This window comes from Phasianus colchicus, chromosome 1 (genome assembly GCF_987193195.1).
Source record: "Phasianus colchicus chromosome 1, bPhaCol1.hap1.1, whole genome shotgun sequence".
Taxonomy (NCBI): domain Eukaryota; kingdom Metazoa; phylum Chordata; class Aves; order Galliformes; family Phasianidae; genus Phasianus; species Phasianus colchicus.
Genome location: NC_143436.1, coordinates 122,047,043 through 122,060,390, shown reverse-complemented (window position 1 = coordinate 122,060,390; position 13,348 = coordinate 122,047,043). Strand labels below are relative to the sequence as shown.

The window sequence follows — 13,348 nt, the reverse complement described above, 5'->3', positions numbered from 1 at the left end:
CGCGGCACCAACCCCGGCCCGCAGCGGGGCCTCACCCGGCCACCGCCCTCAGCGGCCCCACCCGCAGCCCCGCGCCCGTTGCTCGGCAGCTGCGAGCCAACCGAGCCTGCCGGGAAGGCGGAGGGGCAGCACCACGGATAGCTCCTATTGGTCGAAGGAGGTGAGGGCGGAGCTCGAGGACGGCCGTCTTCTTCGCTATTGGCGGAGAGAGCCGTCAGTGCGGGGCGGGGGGCGGGGCCTCGCGGCTAGCGGGGCCGCGTTGAACGCCGCGTTAGGGCGGGGGAACGGAGCGAGGGGGCGGCGGCGGTCGAGGGTAAGCGAGCCGCTGGCTGCGAGGAGAGCGGCGCGAGGTAGGGAGCGGCGCGGGGGCCGTCCTCACCTGTCACCGGGCGCTCAGCCCTCCCTCCTCGCGGCCCCCGGGCTCCGGCCGCGGGCGCGGTCCTCGCGGTAGCGGCCGGGCTGGGGCTGTGCTTTCGACTAAGGGGAGCCTGCGGGGACCCTCGTCCGAGGGAGGGCGGCAGGCAGGCAGGCAGGCAGGCTGCGCGCGCGGTGCCACCGGCTGTGCGCCGCCGCGCGGACGGATGCCGGCTGCTCTCAGGTAGGTGGGATTGGGGCGGAGAGGGCAGACCCCGGGAAGGCCGCCTCTGGGCGCGAGGGCTCCCCGCCGCCGTCGCTGCGGCAGGCGGCACCCCGGAGTGGCGCTGCGCGAGGGGGGGAGCGGCTGGGGGCTGCGGTTGGGGGCTGCGGTTGGGGGCCGCCTCCGTGCGCGGGGCGGGGGGAGTTGCGAGGGCAGAGCCGCGCGACTCGTCGCTTCGGCTGTGGGAGGACGCGAAGCCGAGGAGGGTTGGGAAACCCGCTGGCGTGCGGAGAGCTTGTGGCGAGCAGTGTGGAGGTGCTGCGGTGCTGCGGGAGGGAAGTTGTGAGCGGTGCCCTGTCGGTCGCCGCGCCGCGCTGCCGAGGGATGCTGAGCGCCCCCGGCTCCCGCTGTCACCGGCTGCGCGCCGCCCCGCCTGACGGCGCTGCTTCGGCGAGCGCGATTCCCGCTCCCTACAGCGTTCTGCCCTCCGTGAGGGTGTGGAACTATCATTTTTCCCTCATCGCGTTTCAGCCTAAGGGCATCGAATTCATCCTTTCGCATAGTTTTCTGTGTTTGCTTGAAACAACGACAGTGTTCTTGGTGCGTGCGTTTTCTTGCTGAGCTGCAGTTTTTTAAAAAAAAAAAAAAAAAAAAAAGACAAGCGTTTAATAAGATCTACCTGCCTGGAGTAGGAGCACAAAGCGCCATTTTAACAGGTGGGCTGGGTGGTAGGAGTATGAGCTTTTTCCATTGTGTGGACTTAAACGCTACTTGGAGTTGTGTGGGTGTGCAAGATTTCTCTCATTTTGCTCATTTGGCAATCTCCTCTCTTTGTGCTTGCAGTGAGATTCTGCTGTTCTACGCCTATAGAGGCTTTTGCATGGAGTGGCTCAGCCTTATTTGTCAGCATTTACCTAAAGCTGCAGCATTTGGGGGGGTAAAATCACAACTGCATGGCAGAGCTCATTGCCATATTTAGCCCTTGAGATCTTTCTGATATGCAGCAAAGCAGTGTTATATGTGACAGTGGCTGAAAAGAGCAGTGAGGGAGGGAGAATGTAAAGCAGTGGCCATCGAGTGCTGCAGGGCACGAGTGCTACACCAGTGAGTTGGAACTGGAGCTTCCAATTAATGTCAGCTGGTGCCAGGACCTGCAGCTAGCAGCATTAAAAAATACACATTTAAAAAAAAAAAACACAAGAAAACAGTATGACCTCTGATTTCAGGTATCATTGAATGTTGACAACCTTGGTGACGCTGACATATAATCCTGATTTATTTATTTTTTTCAGTTGTTTCAGTGTCCAAGCGATTTGGTTTGATTCATTTTGTCTGACTTCACGCTGAGAGTTGTAACAAACCTGTTGTTAACCCTGTTGTCAGTGGCTTGGCTTTCAAACCTTGAAGTGTTTAAACAAAGAAACCACAGTTCCATTTTAATGACCTCGTAGGTCCTTCCAGTTTAGTTCAAAAACACTGGGGAGAAAACACACTTTGAGATTCAAATGTAGGAATGTTTACTGTAGCTCTATTCCTAACAAAGCCCTGGAGTATTTCATAGGTCTTTTTTATTAGTGAAATAGCTGCAGGAAAGCTTTTGAAATTGCATGGCTGCTGAGGACCGTGCAGTCTTTTGCATATTTATACAAAATATGAGCTTGTCTGTTGCAAACCTCTTGGAGCTCTGTTGTAGTTCAGTGAGGTCTGACACCAGCAGTGTCTGCTCCTGTGGTGTGGGGCAGGATGGGCGAGAAGGGGATGAGCAAAGGCTGCAAATGCAGGGTAGAACAAAGGAATAATTCCTATATGTAGAAAACACTCTTTCTCTGTATACATAATGAAAAGCCAGTTCACTTCCACGATAAAAGCAGCTATTTATAATGCTGACTATATATGGACGCTCTCGCAGGCTGTTGGCGTGTAAGAATTAACGTTCTTTCTGGAACGCACAGCACTCTTCCATAGGAAAAGGAAGGAAAAACCTACAGTCTTCCTAGGTATTAAACTGGTCACGCTGCAAGTTGTTATTGATGAGGATTTGTTTGAGCACAAACTCTGAGCAGAGCACAAACGTGGGTCTGCTCTTACAACGTGTTGACACGGAAGATGAGCGAAGATGTTGTGAACTGCACGCTCTCCATGTGAGCAGCACTGGGATGGCGTGCATTTCTCAGAGCTGCTATTTGAGGTTTGAAAAGAATCTTAGCACTGCCCATGAGCTAAACCTAACGAATCTAAATATTTAGCTTATTATTCACATCAGGAAATCAAGGCATGAGAACGATCAGTGATTTGCTATCACTAAAGTAATGTAATGAGGGAAAGAGTTTAATCCCTGTTTCCAAATTCTGTATTCTAACTAGAAGGCCACTTCTTTTTTCCTCACTCACTTGTTTGTTGTTCCTCAGTGTCGAGGTGGAAAGAGGTTTCCTTGTGAATAGCAGTACCAGCTTTCTGCATCAGAAGCAGTAAGAATTAATTTCGTGGTATAAATGAAAGTGAGCATTAAAACAATAAGTAAGTGAACGGAGGAAATCATTATTGGAAAGTCAGCCCTCACACTGAGTCTGCCCACTTTCATAATGTTAAATCTTGATGGAACTCATGAATGTTCACAATGCTGGTGTGTCCACCTCATAAACCTAAAATCACTTGTTTAGAATGCAGTACTAATACATTTCTTTGTCATTGTATTAAAAAAAATATTCTAGCATAGCAGCAATGATTGTTAAATATCTTGACGTTACTGTGAAAGATGAAAAAAAATAACAGGTTGAATGTTTGCTGTTATAGGAACATCACATACACATTTTGTGTGCATATGTGAATACACACAGAGTGTATATTTACATATACACGTTTTTTTGTGCATTTTCTGACATGACTATGAGGGTCCTGTAGGAATAAGCCTGTGGAGAACTTCCATGCCTGTTTCCTTTCGGCAAAATAACTGACAAAACAACTTGTCCATCAGGGCTTTCAAGTTAGAACTGTGCTTCTGTGTTCATGCAGGGACTGATGCTTAAGCTGTGTGTTGTTGCTGTGGAGTTAAAATAGCCTGTTGCTTCAGTCTTCCATTTCTTCTTCAAATGAAGAAAGTGCATATGGAACATGATGATTTTCTGCAGTGCTGATTTGTGATGCTGAAGACTTCAGGTTTTTAGAAGGTTTCTTTCTAGAATTACTGCAAGTAGATTTATTTTTCTAACATTACCTCAGAAGAGATGTTAGTGTGTTCTAGCTTGGCTTCAGACTTGGACTTCAAGTGTGAGCTGCCTGAGCCTTCTTGAAATGTAACCCTTCAGCCAGTGTGTTTTCAACCGTAGCATAGCTTTATGCTGATGTTGATTTCGGGAGAAAAAAGGATGGCATTCATAAAAATAGTTGCTTGGCAACATTTAAAATAAACAAATGAAAACCCCACCAAACTTACCCTCTGTAAAAACAGAATGTGAATCAGTTCTGAACTGAACCGTGGTTGTGCCAGCCACACAAAGCTCCATTATTTTGTGAGTTGTATCGCTGTCTCTGTTAATCTTCTCTTACAGATGACTATAGAAATACAGATGTGAATGGTAACACCCTGCTTCAAGCAACTGAAGGAAAGGGGAGGATGTGGCTGTAAGGTTCAGTGGAACCAAATATCAATTCAGGTAGCCAGAATACAAGAAAACACAACTTCTTGGAGCTTGAATATGAACAATTTTTTTTTTTTCACTTCTATTCTTCATAAGTGGATGTCAGTGTTTAGATGCCCTGCGGCATCGTAGGCACTCTGGATTCTTAGAGAATTCAGATAAGCTGATGGTAGTGTTTTTTTTATAGTAGAGAATTCTTATTTAGCTTGGTTCATTTGAACTGTGTTTTCTTTCATCTCCCCATCTAACACCCTTACGTTTGAGTGGGAACGTTTGGCTTTCAAACTCACAGAAGTTATTTCTGTGATCTTGAAATTGATTTATTATTTTTTCCCCCCTAAGTTTCTAGCACACTGATAATTATCTAGGGTAACCATCTGGCACAGGATGGATCACCTGCACTTCTGCAGAGCGCTTGGTTCGCTTGGAGTGAGCTTAGTGCTTATGAAGACAGCAGCTACTCAGCTGTGTGGTTCCGTATGAGTGGAGTAGGAAATAATTGCTGGAGTGCACCTCACTGCACTGATGCGTGGCCTCGCCCTTCTCTTACCTCAGGAGGGCTGATTGTTCTGTTTGGCCTGGCTGTGGTAGGCTGGGCAATGCTTCTCCTTCTTAGAGTCAACCTAGTTAAAAGCCACAAAGGTAACTGCTAAGTAGGAGCTTTGTACGCCTGGTATTTGCAAGTGGAACTTTATACTCCAGTATTTTATCTTTGAAACAAAATTTTGAGTGTGTGCGTTCTTTTTTTTTTTTTTTTCTCCCTTTTCTTGTGGATTTTTCCAGGATGTTGGTAAAGAGGAAGCAGTGTGCCGGTGTGAGTCCTGGAGTGGGTAAGCTTCAGCAGCTTGCTGAAGGAATTTGAATACTGCTCTGTGCCAGCTCTTACAACCAACATGTCTGGTGAGAATATTTAGAGTAGTGTAGCATGTCATGTTAATTGCAAGTTCATCACAGCAAGACATCACTCAGTCTTCCCTGAGTAAATGTAATGTAGTTTGTTCAGTGTCTTCCAAAGGTTGATTGTTTTATAGAGTCCGTGGGATTTTTTATACGCTATATTCTCAGCTGTTATCTGAAAATGTAATGGCAAAGTCAGACTGCCTGGAAGATGAGGATTTGACAGAGTCAACTTCTTTGAAGCCCCCGTCAGAGCTATTACGTTCATTCTAAATTCCTGCTAACCTGCTGCACTCAGTAGAAACTAGATAGTAGCTGAAAACAAATTCCAAGACAAGTTTCCTCTTCTGTTTTTTACTGTCAACACTTGGCAGCATTTTGCTTATTCCCGGTAGTTACTTAAGCCCGCTCTCTGAATATTTGTGCGCATGTCATAGGTTAAGCGTATGCTCAGCTTCACTGATGTTGCTTATGTGGAAGTGCATGCAGCCTTGGGGCAGCTGTGTGACTCCAGTTAGAGATGAAGAGATCTTGGGCCTGTCAAAATGCACGACATCTCATATAGCAGACAGATGATTTTAATCTTGCACATTAATTGATATTTCAAATTCATGTTTTTCATACTAGTTGGCAGACTAGTGCTGGCAGCTATCAAGTATGTTCTGTATTGTTAGAATATACTCTGTGAATATAGGGGATGGCTACACATTTGTGACATAACTTGCTTTTTATGTTAGTTATCAGCTGCAATAATAGTAAGTTTAATTTACGTGTAATACTCCTCATTCCAAAGTTAAAATGTTTATTAATTGAGAAGTAAGCAGTTGTCACAGCAGTCAGAGGAGGAGATAATGTTTCAGATGTGAATCTGAGAACGTAGACTTGTTTTTAGTGTTACCCTTCTTGATTGCAGGATGGGCGTTGACTGAAGTGATGGTGCATCTTCTAGCAAATATTCATAGAATCGTAGAATGGCCTGGGTTGAAAAGGACCACAATGATCATCTAGTTTCAACCCCCCTGCTATGTGCAGGGTTACCAACCACCAGACCAGGCTGCCCAGAGCCACATCCAGCCTGGCCTTGAATGCCTCCAGGGATGGGGCATCCACAACCTCCTTGGGCAACCTGTTCCAGTGCATCACCACCCTCTGAGTGAAAAAATTCCTCCTCACATCTAACCTAAACCTCCCCTGTCTCAGTTTAAGACCATTCCCCCTTGTTGTATCACTATCCACCCTTGTAAACAGCTGTTCCCCCTCCTGTTTGTGTGCTCCCTTCAAGTACTGAAAGGCCACAATGAGGTCTCCTGGGAACCTTCTCTTCTCTAAGAGAAGAATTGAATAGAACAAATAATAAAAAAAAAAACAACACACAAATAAATATTGAATTAAACCTCCCCCCAACCATTTGCCACCGTTTTAAATCTGATTGCTTTGTATGTTTTGAGGTGAGAATTGACATCAAGTTATAAGAAGCCAATTTTGTGCTTTTTCAGCTGTTGTTGGTTAAGAGAATGGCATTCCTGGTGGCTTTCTCTGTTCTTTTGGCAATACCTTCTGTGCTGCAAGATGCTTTTCCTTCAAGACCTCTCTAATTGTGCCTGCACAAAGAGTTCCCTTTGGAAGGGAACTCAGAGAGCTGTCCAGTTAGACCTGCTCAGAGTGGTGTTTTCTCTTTAAAAAACCAATGAAAGTACGTGTGTGTGTGTGTGTGTGTATATATACTCACATTCCTGAGATGTCACTAGGATGAAGTGGTGTAAAATTTAGATTTTCTTCTCTCTTTATGACGCTTCTTTTTTTCTTTCACTATACTTTCCTTGCTTTAATGACACTGCTGCGTTATCTTCTTTAGAGCACTTGGAGGGAGAATTTCAGCCCAAAATAAGCAATGGTGTTGGGTGCAAGCATTTTATCTTTCTTTCTTTGCAAGTTGGATTCCGGTCTCCTCCTATTTTTTTCTCCCATGCTGTTAATCTGTAGTGTTCACAAGATTGTCACTGCTTGTTTGCTTAACCTCTGCAAACATATTTCCAGCCTTTTTTGGAAGATGAGGCTGGAGCTGACAGTTACTTTAGCAGAGTCCCTTGTGATAGAACAAGGAGAAATAGTTCCAAACTAAAAGGGGGGAAACATAGACTTGATATTAGAAAGAAGTTTTTTGTGATAAGGGTGGTGAAGCATTGGCACGGGTTTCCCAGAGAGGTGGTGGTGGGTGCCCTGTCGCTGGGAACATCAAGGTCAGGCTGGATGGGGCTGTGAGCACCTGATGTGGCTGTAGGTGTCCCTGTTCATTGTGGGGGAGTTGGACCAGATGGTCTTTAAGGGTCCCTTCTAGCTTAAACCATTCCGTGCTGTGTTCCCCATTCCAGAATGCTGTTATCTACCTACATCTTTAAGATTTAAAAAAAGAAAGAAAAGCCGCAGAAGAAAAAAACACCGCTGAACAAGCCTGTCACCAGAACTAAGCCTAGTATGAAAACACCTACACTGAGTCTATGCTCACTTGAGAAGTTTCATACTTTAAAAACTTGAGCCTACCTTATGGACCTTTTCACACGTTCCTGATCCATCTGCTTATCTAGCATAGCTTCTCCTCCATCTCTTCACACAGTCCTGTGCTGCTGAAATGCAAACCGCCTTTGCAGTTCCTTTAATGGGTAGTAATCTTTCTACTGTACGTTTTCTGTATTTGATACAACACAAGATTTGGGTTTTTTTCCTTTCTCTTTGGCATTACAAAGAGATTTGTAATGTACAAAGGATGTTTTAAATTACATGCCATTATAATGTTTTTAAGCAGACATTATTTTTCTACTTAAGTTTGAAATCTTGTTTGGGTACAGCTTGTGTTCCAAGATGGTTATTTATGGAGCATGATAACTGTACATCGTGATGTACAGTCAGTGCAGCATTGATCTGGCAAGCTTCTAGACTGAAGCTACTAATTCATGTGGTATTGCCTTTTATAAAATGGAAAACCTTGAAGAGTGAAGCGGCCAGTGCTGATGGAGTGTTTGGTGGAACAGGTAGGACTTGGAAGTCTTAATTTGGTTTGAGACGAGCATCTTATGCAGTCGCTCCATCTGTCCATCCATCTGTCCACCAGCTCATCCTCCCACCTTGCCAGTAACTTCTGAACCACTTGGTCAGTTTTTGGGAGAGGGGCAGTGTTCTCCAGCTCTGGTGAGCCATGCAGGTCTGATGGGAAGAGGCGAGTGGTTAAAGATGGGACAAGAAATGGGGATCACTGTGTGGGTGGGACTGTGTGGGTCTGCACTCAGATTCTAGTAACGTGTCCTTATGTTACTTGCTGCTTTTTGCCAAACTGCTGGGCAAGGTGAAGGTAGTAAGGAAAGCGGAAACGTTGTGAAGTTGATAATAATTTGGGGATGTTATTCTAGAAAGCAAGTAAGGGTATACTCGTGGGTGGATGTGGGATTAAGAGCTGTGGAAGATCTGTTTGACATCGCCTGATGTAGCTTATGTAGGAGCGTAATGCAAGTCTGTAAAGAGTTTCTTATGTTTAAAGGAACTGTGGGAAGGGTGCTCAGTTCAAATCTACCATGAAGAGCAGGAGTAAGGAGAGAACTGTAGGTGGAACGTCATCTGATGTATGTGGGTAAGAGGTTATGCATATTTCTGTCCCTGGTTTTATAGGGTATGAACTTGATGCAAGTGGAAGAGTGGCAGCCAAGATGTGCTTTTCAAACTTAGAACCTCATTTGTAGAACAGGGGTGGGTAAGAGAGGTCCAATAGCACAGTGATATGAGTTGGAATCACTGAACTGTTTCTTGGAAAACATGGAGGGCTGAAATGGCACGTACAGACACCAAATTGGTTGCTCGACTTTCTTTAGAAACTACTTTTAACACAGTTATAAATAAAAACAAATTTCAGTGTGAAGATGCCAGCATGGGATACACACAGTAATAATAACAAAGCAGTATTTTCAGAAGGCGAACCTTGACTTTATTTTCCTAATCAAATAGCTGCTCCTATTTTTGGGAGCTCATTAAATGTTTCACTAATTCTGTACGTATTGATGTTTTAGTTGCCTGAAGCCCTGTGAATGAAAAGCATAGTTGAGAAACATGACCTTACTTCCTTTACTTCTGTCAACATAGTTGGTTTTTAGTTGTTTCTGCTGGCTCAAATTGGAAAAAAAACAACCCTGCATGTGTACTTGTAATTAATTTATTTGAAATTCAGGATTGCTTTATCTGTAAATTCAGAGACTGAGAGATGTTTGGTATCTTTTTTGTTGTTTTTCTTGTGGGGTAAATAAAATTCATTTATACAAATTATTCTAAAATAACAGTGGCTAAAATTGTGTTGCAAAAGTGTCTCGGTGAGGGGAGATAGGGAAATATTTGTATTAAGGCCAAAGTCTACTCGACTTTGATTGTACAAAGTACTGAACAACCCTGCGAGACCGGGAAGCCTATCCTGTATTTTTCCACACCAGTAAAATGGGTGACCTTTTGTGTGACTGTTCCAGTTATATTCACTTAAAATAACGTTAGAGCTATTGTTGGGTGTTTTCAATGAAAATGAAATGGCAGACCAGGCTCCTCAACTTGCTCTTCTTCAAAGAAATTGGCAAAAAGGAACCGCGCTGTCCTTCTAAATAATTGGACTACATGGAGCTCCAAAGCTAGTGGGAAAAGGTGGTTCAACTACAAAAAAATATGAATAAATGATTTCACTGAACATATTTTCCAATTTTAACATCAACAACTGTATAACTTTTAAAATGGCACTTCTTACAAACACTTTGAAATATTCTGATTTTTTGCAGAACTATGAGAACAGTAGTTTTCACTTTGTGACTATCAGCCTTTTTTTTTTAAGAGTTTTCTGATGGTGCTTGGGATTTAATAGCACTTTTTGCTTGCTTCCTGGTTATGGTCATTTAATTGGTGAACTCTCCTTGCCTTGTGAAGGACAGCATAGCTACAGAAGAAGCCCCCTCTAAAAAGCTCAGGGTTTTGCAGCACCCTGTGCACCATTACCAACTCAACAGCTATAGAGATCACCAGATGTGGGGAATGACTTGCACTATATAGGTGGATGGTGTAGGGCATGTAATGCTTGAAAATAATGAATGTAGGCTTGTACTGCAAAACCATCTGGGTAGAGGTAGTGTAATGGGACTCGCATCCTAATTAGTGCCTGTGGAAGTAGCTGTACAAATTTGTGGAGTTCATGCTGTACGTGTAAGTTACCAAATGTAAGCAATAGAAAATTTATGAGTATAACCAGTAAAAGAGAAAATGGTATTTTTCCTGACCTTAAAGTTCAAAATATGCTGCTGAGAATTGGATTTCGGAGGCTGTGTTGCAGGAGTGGAATGAAAGCAGAGAGAGAAATGGCCTCTTCTTGCTGAGCGTGCTTACAGGTGTCTCGTCAGCTCTGGAGTCCTGATGTGTGAGCACTGTGCACTGGATCCTGTCAAAGAGCCCATGCCTCGTACTCAAGGCTTCTCAGCCTCACACTCCAGCACGCAGTTTTGATTGCCACGGGGCGTGGATCTCCTCTCCTGCTGGACGGGAAGCTGCCTGAGCTTGCTGTAAGGCCCATGTATTGGATTATGTGGTGCTCAGCAGTACCTGTGCCACTCTGCCAATGTGTGAGGGGATGTATCATGATAAAGGTTTTAACTAGGGAGCTGCAGATTGAATTTAATGTTCAACGTGTGGGACTTGATGGCTCTGTGTGTAGCACATATATTTGGGTGATGTTAATTTATGAGCTCTCTTTATCCTTTCCAGTCCACCTGTGAAGCTGAAGTAATTGGATTTTATTTAAGGCGAAATGATAGATGAACATGAAAATGGACCTCTAGAATCAATTACTTGTCTGAGATGGATAGCAAATTTTTTCTAACTTGCTTTTCCTTGTCTGTTAGACTGTACGGTTTTACTGGGGAACGGCAGGACAGATTAAAAGAAACTGATGGTTGAAGTCATATTCTTATTGTATGGCAGACCAGAGATAAAGATTCTTTGCCAAAAAAAACCCCAAACAAACAAACAAACAAAAAAACATTTGAATGTGATGTGAATTGCTTAATGTCTGTCAATGCCTGGTACTTGTGTGGAACAGATTTTCATTGTGATGCTACAGCAGAAGTGGCATCGTAGTATGCTTTAACTTAGAAGCTAAATCCAGAAGAAAAATGTCAAAAGCTAAAATTTATTTTAATCTATAACATCAGTAGTATGCAAATGCTTTTGTCTAGATGTACTTTGCAAATGAAAGCAGAAATAATATCACCGTTAGTGCAGAATGTGATAACGTTTACATTCTGTGATGCTAATGGCAGAACTGCAAACAGTGCTGGGCAAATAAGAGTTCTAGGCTTGAGAATTTCCTCTAATGCCTGCTTTAAGATGGAATATCAGGGTTGAAAATATGCTGTAGTCTTAACATGAATTAAAATGTCCTTTAGTTAAAAAATATATATATATAGAAGTGGTCTCATTTAATTACAGTTAGGCAGTCTTAGGATTGTTTTGTTATTGTCTCCAGAATTAATGCTGGAAAATGCTGGATAATTTTAATACAAGAATAAATCTTTTCTGTCTTTCATATGGAATGTTTAAGAAACGGAAATGAAGGTATCATGGAAACAGCTCATTTTCTCTCAGTTGTTTTCTGGGGAATTGAAAGCGCTTTTTGACAAAAGCCATATCTTATATGGATGTTTTTTCTCTTTAAACAAAATGCATGAACTGAAGACAAATGTTCCAAATGGTACGTGGAATGCTACAGTACGAAAAGAGACTTTTAAAATCACTTTGAAGAATGTTTTCTGCTGCAGTAAGATCAATACCATGTTAAAAGGTGAAGAAGCTAGTTAAAAATAAGGCTTTTGTAAGGCTTTGTAAGTCGTCTTCCTCTTTACGTAATTAAATGAAGTGAATATTCTTTTTCAAGCATTCTTCCTTAACAATATGGAGCAAAAATGATCTACGTTGGGCTTGTCAGCTTTATAGTTATTATAAAGCATCTTAATGAGTTAATAATAATTCCACCTGAGGAAAATAACGCTGCCGTTTCATTAAGAGCTAAAACAAATCACTGGGGTGAAAAAAAGACTGAAGCTGGTGTGGTGTGATTACATGACAGCAGCTGAGACAAATGTCATTTTCCTGAAAGAGAAACACAAAATAAATTTGCAAATTGATTTCAAGATAGGCTGTCAGCAATGAGCTGAGAGAACACTGTGCCTGCACCGGTGCTGGTGTGATGGAGGGTACAGCTGTGATCGCAGTGTTAGAAGAGTGGAATACGAGCCAAGGTAACAACTGGACAGAATTCCAGCAGAGTAAGACACTGTGCAGCCATTGACTAACCCTTATGCTGAGCTTCTGAAATACTGTCAACACGTCATACTTGAAATAAAGTGTTATTCCATACATCCTTCTGGCCCAGAAAGTCGCCTCAGAACTGAAGGATTAGAGTCAAGAACTTGGTCCTTGAATAGCACGAACCAGATCGGTTAAATCACCAAGAAAATAAGGAAACTGTTGGCTGCATTTACTATCTGATAAAAGTTCCTATATCAGCACTGTTGAGAGCCCATTTTTACAAACAAGAAGTTTGAGCTTTTTGTTTACAGCTAGTTCTATGAAAATTATATGCAGAATGATTACAGTATGTATTTTTAAATTGCCCTCTGCTTTTGTGGTGCTTGGTGTGCACTGCTTGGTTACCTATAAGTGACTGTAACATATTGCTCAAAGATATTAAGCAGAGTAAAACTTCAAAAAGAGTGGAAAAATGGGTGTGATTATAAAAAATCTGTGTGGTATTAGAATTTGTGCTGAGTATGAACTGAAACTATATATTTGTATAGGATTATTTAATTGCTTTGTTTTGTTTCTCTGGTTTAAGAGGTTGGATGGATATGAATTGGAGCAAAATCTGAGAAAATCAAAATGTATAGCCTGCCTTCCTGTCCCTTTTGGTAGAATCTGCAACCTGTCTGGACTCTTGTAATGTGGTTTCCACCTTTGCTTGCCTCTGTTCGACCATGGTCAGAGTGCTGCCTTTGTTCTTTCATGCACACTATTGTTACACTGCTGTTTATGCGGTTTAAGGTGGAAGAATGGTCAAGGTGTTCTTTGACATTTCCTTGTAATGATTATTTTAGTTAAAGAATGTAATAAGGTGGTCCCTCTGCAAAATGAACAGCTGCAATTCGCATACCTCTTATTATATAGTAAT

General features: G+C 42.9%; 1 protein-coding gene across 9 annotated transcripts in view; it reads left to right on the top strand.

Moving 5' to 3' along the window:
• CDKL5 (cyclin dependent kinase like 5) overlaps window positions 1-13,348 on the top strand; it is a 129,554-nt gene continuing 116,206 nt past the window's right edge. For 5 of the 9 annotated variants that reach the window (XM_090124873.1, XM_090124893.1, XM_090124892.1 and 2 more), the window contains exon 1: window positions 1-350. The gene's annotated coding sequence lies outside the window, so the exon portion shown is untranslated. The other 4 variants (XM_090124883.1, XM_090124878.1, XM_090124887.1 and 1 more) reach the window with 2 other exon arrangements.